We start from the raw sequence: 7,753 nt of genomic DNA on the forward strand, positions 1-7,753 counted from the left end.
CTTACTTACTTACTTCTTCTTCTCTCTCTCTCTCTCTCTCTCTCTCTCTCTCTCTCTCTCTCTCTCTCTCTCTCTCTCTCTCTCAAACACTTCCCCTTACTGACGACCATGTTCAACAAGATTCCGACTTTGGAAGCCTTGTCGGTCACCGCTCCGACCAGATCTTCCAGCTCCAAAATAAAAAAGAGGCGAGAAAGGAAGGAGGAGCCGAAGAATGAAAGGATGAAAGGTGACCAAGGCTTTGCCAAACTGAACCAAATATGATTTGATTCTTCTTCTTCTTCGCCAGTCACCGCTTTGACTAGATCTACCGGCGCGAAATCGCAAGGAGGCAAGGAAGGAAGGAGGAGTCGGGAGAATGAAAGGATGAATGATGACCAAGGGTTCGCCGACCAGATCTGATTTGATTCTTCTTCAATCTCTACAACTTGGTTTACTCGAAGAATCTTTGGTATAAAAACCATATTTTTTGAATTTTACAGCAAAAATTGATCAATTATAGCTAATTTGTTCTCCTACTTCATCCTGTTATGTGTTGCTACTGCGTGTTGCTGAAAATTGATCAATTGTAGCTAATTCATTCTCCTACTTCATGCTGCTATGTGTTGCTACTGCGTGTTGCTGTTATGTACAGCTACTATGTGTTGCTACTGCGTGTTGCTGTTATGTGCTGCTACTGCGTGCTCCTGTTATGTGTTGCTACTGCGTGCTCCTGCTATTTGCTGCTACTGCGTGCTCCTGCTATTTGCTGCTACTGCGTGTTACTGTTGTGTGCTGCTATTGTGTGTTATAGATTCATGTTGATGCCTCTATTTCGTGCTGCTACTGTGTGTTGTTATGTGATGCTATTGTATGTTGTTGATTCATGCTGCTGCTACTGCGTGCTCTTGTTTCATGTTGCTGCAATTGCATACTCTTGTTTCATACTGCCGCTGTGTGTGTTGTTGTGTGCTGCTACTATGTATTGTTTATTCATGCTTTTGTTGTGTACTGCTACTGCTTTTGGTTAAATTTCGTAACAACAACATAACATAGACGGGTTTAGTAACAACAGTAGCAAAACGTTTGGTAACAACAGTAACATAGCCTTTCTATAACAACAGTAGTAGAGGTTATCTTCAATAGAGCAGTAACACTTATTTTTTGTAACAACAGTAGCAAAGCTTACATTCTGCAAGACATGGCAGTGTCTGAATGTAAAATAATTTGTAAAATTTATGTAGGGCTAATTTGGTAATATTACCTCATGACACATGACATGCAGAGAATAGTTTGTCCTTATTTGTTTAAAAACAATGCAAGTTGATATTTTTGTGTTTCAAATCTCTTTAAAGAGGATATATGTATGTGTAGGGCCGGTCCTGTGTCCATAAAGGCCCTAGGCAAGAAAAAATTTGAGGCCCCAAAAAAAAAAAAACCCGTACCTTTTTAGCTTAAGAATGGATGTTTTCCTTCATTCATTTCAATCAAAGATTTGGAGGTTGTCTTCTTTTTTCTTTGATTTCGACTGAGACGCAATCTTCTTCTTTCTTTTTTTTCTTTTTTTTGCTTTTGGACGGAACAGTCGCGATCTTCTTCTGTATTGATTTGGAAACTGAAAAGAATTAAAGAAAGAGTAAGAGACTAAGAGACGGCAGGTCTTATATATACTCTTATTCTTTTTTTTTTTACAGGCCTATATAAAAAATTTTGAGGCCCCCAAATTTTGAAGCTCTAGACCCAGGCCTGGTCCATCTTGCCTTAGGGCCGGGCCTAATTTCATGTGGTTTGCTATAATTTTTTATATTTTTTATTTTGGGTATTTTTTAGGGGAAGAGCAAATTTACACATCTGCGTCACAATATTTTTGTCTTTTTGGTACACACGGGCGCATATCTTACACATGTTATGTGAATGATAAGATTAGATGATGACATTAATACAATTGTAAGTGAGTCATAACATATAAGTTAATTGTTATAAATGAAATGGTATCTCTTTGCATTACTTTCTTTATTGGTTAATTACCACTGTAACTGGTCGATCTAATGGCCATGTGTCATGTAATTATGGAACCCCCACCTGAGTTCGATTCACAAATGTTGTCAAAGTTACAACGTAAGTTAGAGGGGTTAGAAAGTGTTTCGATTACCCAAACGCAACAAAAGAAAAATATATGCATTAGTTCATGTCGTTATTCATACATCACCAACTGGTGGCACAAGCAATAATCGGGGCTATCTAATTGATGGTGGTCCGGAGGCATGAATCTGCTTGACTTGAACCAAAAAAAAAAAAAAACAAGTTGAACCAATTCAACCAAACATATATTTGCATGGGAAAGAAAAGCTCACCGACTAAAATTTGCGAATAGGACAATGGGCAACTCGGCTTGACCCGTTTGAAAGCGTCCTCTCACGATCTCTTTGTGCTTCTTCTCGCTAGTACCAAAGGGCAGTTCTCTACTTCTCTGCTTATGCTTAATTAGTGAGAAGACTGTTTTGTTTCTATATCAACTATTATGATCGAACCGATTTGTGATTTTTAGTATATGAACCTCATTCCCTTTACCTTGTCTTCTCGTTCTGCTTATTCGATCGATCTGTGAAATTATGCGGTTCAAAACTTCAAATAACATTTTTTCTTTGTGTTTGCACTGAAAAATTTTACAATGTGTTAATGCATAACATCATTGGCATGTATCAACTTTCTCTTAAAGTTGTAAAATAAGTCTTTAAAATGATAACATTTGTCCTCAAAGTTGTAAATGAGTCATTAAAGTTGTATATACTCTTAGTTACCACATGAGTCCTTAAAATAATAATATTAATCTTTAAAGTGGTAATATAAGTCTTTAGAGTGATAAAAAAAGTTTATGCAACTTTGAGGACTTGATACCAATTTAAGGAAACATTTAATTTATAACTTGATGACTAATATTGTAATTAAAATTTTACAACTTTAAGGACTCATATTACAACTTTGAAGATGATGAAGTGAAAGTAAATTGAGAATAGAGAATCGTGAAAGATGTGTATCTCATTCATTGATAGGAGCCCTTTATATAGGGAATTACACATTACCAGTATGGTAAGGATATGAATACATAGATCTAGTCTAACTACATATCCTATTGGCATAAGGCAAAAGCACACATAAAGAATATCCTAGAACACTCCCCCTTGTGCCGCGCGTTGATATGCTAGTGGTGCTAATCTGTTGCCTCGTCAAAAACCTCGTCAAGTCACAAAAACCCTGTGGGAGAAAAACTGAACCTTGATCGTAGGAGAAAAAGAGTACAACGCACCAGCCTACTTCATTGAGATGATACTCCCCCTGATGTGAACATTATTCAGAGAGACTTGATAGCCGACGCATGCCTATACTTTTCACATGTTTCTCAAAAGTAGACTTAGGCAAAGACTTAGTAAATAAGTCTGCTGCGTTTCCTTCGGAACTAACTTGGTTCACTTGAATGTTGAGAAACGCCTGTTGCTGTTGGTTGTAGAAGAACTTAGGTGAAATGTGCTTTGTATTGTCACCCTTGATGAAACCTAACTTCATTTGCTCAATACAAGCTGCATTGTCCTCATAAATGCATGTAGGTCTATCAGTTGTAGAACTTAATCCACTAGTTCCTCTAATGTGCTTAATGATTGATCTCAACCAAACACATTCCCGAACAGCTTCATGCAAAGTTATAATCTCTGCATGATTTGAAGATGTCGCCACTAGAGTCTGCTTAGTAGACCTCCAAGATATCGCCGTATTCCCAATGGTGAAAACATAACCAGTTTGAGAACGTCCTTTATGAGGATCAGATAAATATCCGGCGTCGGTGAAACCCACCAACGTATTGTTGAGTGTCTCGGCATAGGACAAGGCGGCAGTGGCATGCACGGCATTGGACCCGTGTCCAGCAGCCGTACCGGCGGCGTCCATGGCGGCAGTCCGGTCCCTTGGTGGATCGGTGCCGTGTCTTCCATGAGCCATAGGACCATCTTCTGTCCTTCTTGAATCAGTGTAGGGAAAGAACAGTCCCAAATCAATGGTACCTTTAAGATATCGAAAGATGTTCTTAACTCCGGTCCAATGACGTTGGGTTGGCGCTGAGCTAAATCTAGCTAACAAGTTGACTGAGAATGCAATGTCTGGTCGAGTGCATTGAGCTAAGTACAATAACGCGCCTATTGCACTAAGGTATGGAACCTCTACGCTCAAGACCTCTTCGTCGTCCTCTTTGGGACGGAATGGATCTTTAGTTATATCCAGACTTCGACCAATCATGGGAGTGCTAACAGGATGCATCTTGTCCATATTAAATCGCATGAGCATCTTTTGGACATATGCAGTCTGATGGATAAGAATCCCACAGACTCGGTGCTCTAGTTCAAGACCTAGGCAAAAACGAGTCTTCCCAAGATCTTTCATCTCAAACTCGGATTTCAGATAAGCCGCGGTCTCTTTGATTTCATCAAGAGTACCGATAATGTTCATGTCATCGACATAAACGACCACTATTGCAAATCCGGAACTTGTCTTCTTTATGAACACGCACGGGCATAGTTCATCGTTCTTATATCCCTCCCTAATCAAGTAGTCACTTAGACGAGTATACCACATTCGCCCGGATTGCTTTAATCTTTAAAGTGAGCGTTGCAACCTTATAGCATACGCACTCCGTGGTTTAGAGTCACTTGATTTAGGTAACGTAATGCCATCAGGCACTTTCATATATATCTCTGAATCTAGATCCCCATAGAGATATGTCGTAACCACATTCATGAGCTGCATGTCAAGTTTTTCGGACACTACCAAACTGACTAAGTAGCGGAAAGTTATGACGTCCATGACTGGAGAGTAAGTCTCCTCGTAATCAATCCCAGGGCGTTGTGAGAAACCTTGCGCCACAAGGCGGGCCTTATACCGAAGCACCTCATTCTTCTCATTACGCTTTCTAACAAAGACCCATTTATGTCCAACAGGCTTTACACTCGGCGGAGTTAGCACTACTGGGCCGAAGACCTGTCTCTTTGTTAGAGAGTCTAATTCTGCCTAGATTGCAACTTTCCATTTAGGCCAATCTGCTCTGTTTTGGCATTCTGCAACAGAGCGTGGTTCGATGTCATCGTGCTCAATGATTCATGAGCACGGATAAGCAATATATCATCGACATGGGTTGATGACTGGTTCATCAATTCATAAGTGTTATCATAACACATGGAGATCTCTATGTTCTCTGATGTTGACATTGACCCTGAGGCGTCCCCCATGGATTCTAATATCAACTCGTGGACATAACTGTAATCAGAGATGATCTCGTGAGAAGGATTCTCAACATCGATGATCAAAGGATTGACTCGTGCCTTGTCGATCCGTTTCTTTCTCGGACGCATGTCAACCGAACCAGGTGGCCTCCCCCTTTTCCTTTGGGGAGCCACGGCCTCCATCCCTCCACCATGGGCGGCGCCGCCGACGGCGGCAGTACCGAGCCCGGGGATGGCCGTGCCCTTTCTAGGGACTTCGAGCCTAGCAGGAACATTTGCAGCTGGTATATCTGATCTTGTCACTTTCGCAATCTCGGAGAAAGAGTCAGGCATCGTATCTGCTACTTTCTGAAGTTCGAGAATACGTTTCACTTCACGTTCAGATTGTGAGGTGCGGGGATCATAATGAGACAGAGTGGGGACAAACCACGACAATTCCTGTCGTTCCACATGAACACGTTTGTTCGTATCTCCCCCTAACGATGGGAAGAGTGTCTCATCAAAGTGACAATCCGCAAACCTTGCGGTAAAGAGATCACCTATTAATGGCTCCAGATATCTGATAATCGTTGGAGATTCATAACCAACGTAGATACCTAATCATCTCTGAGGACCCATTTTAGAACGCAGTGGAGGCGTAATTGGCACATAAACCGAACAACCAAAAATGCGTAGATGCGAAATGTCAGGCTCATATCCAGTGACCAACTGGTACGCACTGAATGGTTGTTTGGCAGTGGGTCTGAAACGAATAAGTAAGGCTGCATGCAATATTGCATAGCCCCATGACGCAATTGGAAGGTTGGTGCGCATTACCAACGCTCGAGAAATAAGCTGAAGCCGCTTAATCGTAGCTTCGGCGAGACCGTTTTGCGTGTGAACATAGGGTACGGGATGCTCGACTTCAATCCCGATAGACATGCAATAGTCATCAAAAGTCTTTGATGTAAATTCTCCAGCGTTATCCAGTCGAATTGACTTAATTGGATAATCCGGGTGGTGAGCCCGAAGTTTAATAATTTGTGCTAGGAGTTTTGGAAATGCAGCATTACGTGTGGACAAGAGCGCGACATGAGTCCAACGCGTTGAAGCATCCACCAGGACCATAAAGTATCGAAATGGTCCACATTCAGGATGGATGGGTCCACAAATATCACCTTGGATACGATGTAGAAATGGAATGTTCTCGGTGTTATCTTTAGCGTAAGACGGTCTCGATACTACTTTCGCTAAAGAGCAAGCTTTGCAAAACGAACGATGAGCGTTTGAAAGAGTCAACGACACATCAAGGGAAGAACGGCGCGCCTCAATTGCTTGAGGGAGCGGCCGAGCGGCAGCCATGAAGTTGGTGCCGAGCCCGGGAGACATCAAAGTCCTCTTTGGGCCGTGGTGACCATTTGAGGTGTCACCACCATGATGCAAAGTGACATCATTTCCCAAATGTTTTCGTTTTGATTTGAAGAAGGGATGTCCATGAGAATTACGCAGAATTCGGATCATCATGTCCCTTCCAGGATGACCAAGTCGATCATGCCAAAGCTTGTATGAGTCAGAGTCCCAAAGATCCTGTTTGGCGACTACATGAGATTCAATAATCCGAATCGTAGTAAGGTAAAGACCACTAGATTGACTCATGAGTTTCTCCAATATACGTTTGCGTCCGTATTCGTGAGAAGTGATACACAAGAACTCAGTTCCATCTTCACAATGAGTTTCCAAGTGAAAGCCATTAGCGCGAATGTTCTTAAAGCTCAACAGGGTTCGGTGCCCTTTTGGGGCATAAAGAGCGTCTGTGACGTGGATCATAGTGCCATGAGGCAGAAAAAAGCGAGCGGTTCCACGCCCGAGGATCACAGGGGAAGATCCAATCATTGTCGTCACAGATGATTTACAAGGCACTAGCTCAAGAAATAGTTGCCGGTTCCTTAGAATTGTGTGGGTTGATCCACTATCTGCGAGGCACTCGATCTCTCCAAGAGACTTACCTACAAAAAAGAGTAGATATATGAGTAAATAGGTCGATATCGAGCTATTTAGAAGGATTGAAAAAACTAAAAGTAGTAACAATCCCGAGAGTGCTGGAAATTTCTCGCGCATAATGACCTTTGCGCACTAAAATAGTCATAACTCCTTCGTTAAAATAGATATGGACGAACCGTAAAATGTTCTGAAAACTAGACATATAGAGCTTTCCAATGATATAAAGCTCACTGTCTGGTTCGTCCGGAGCTGTTCACAAAGCTCAAACGAAGTTACTGTCCAGGGGGGACAGATTACTGTTTTTCGCAGATTTGGCATTAGCAAAGTGTTTGAAGCTTGCTGGTGGCATGGAGACGAAAACTCAGCCACAGGGACGTGTTGTTGATCAAGGAACCCATAGGATTCGATGATGGTCCGGTTTTTGCCAAGTCTTTAACGTCTTTTACAAGACGGCAATTGGAGGAATAGCGTAGAAGGAATCCAAGATCAAAAGCTTTCGGTAACTCCAAATTAAGTATAGACCAGGC

Source organism: Fragaria vesca, linkage group LG6 (genome assembly GCF_000184155.1).
Source record: "Fragaria vesca subsp. vesca linkage group LG6, FraVesHawaii_1.0, whole genome shotgun sequence".
Classification (NCBI taxonomy): Eukaryota; Viridiplantae; Streptophyta; class Magnoliopsida; order Rosales; family Rosaceae; genus Fragaria; species Fragaria vesca.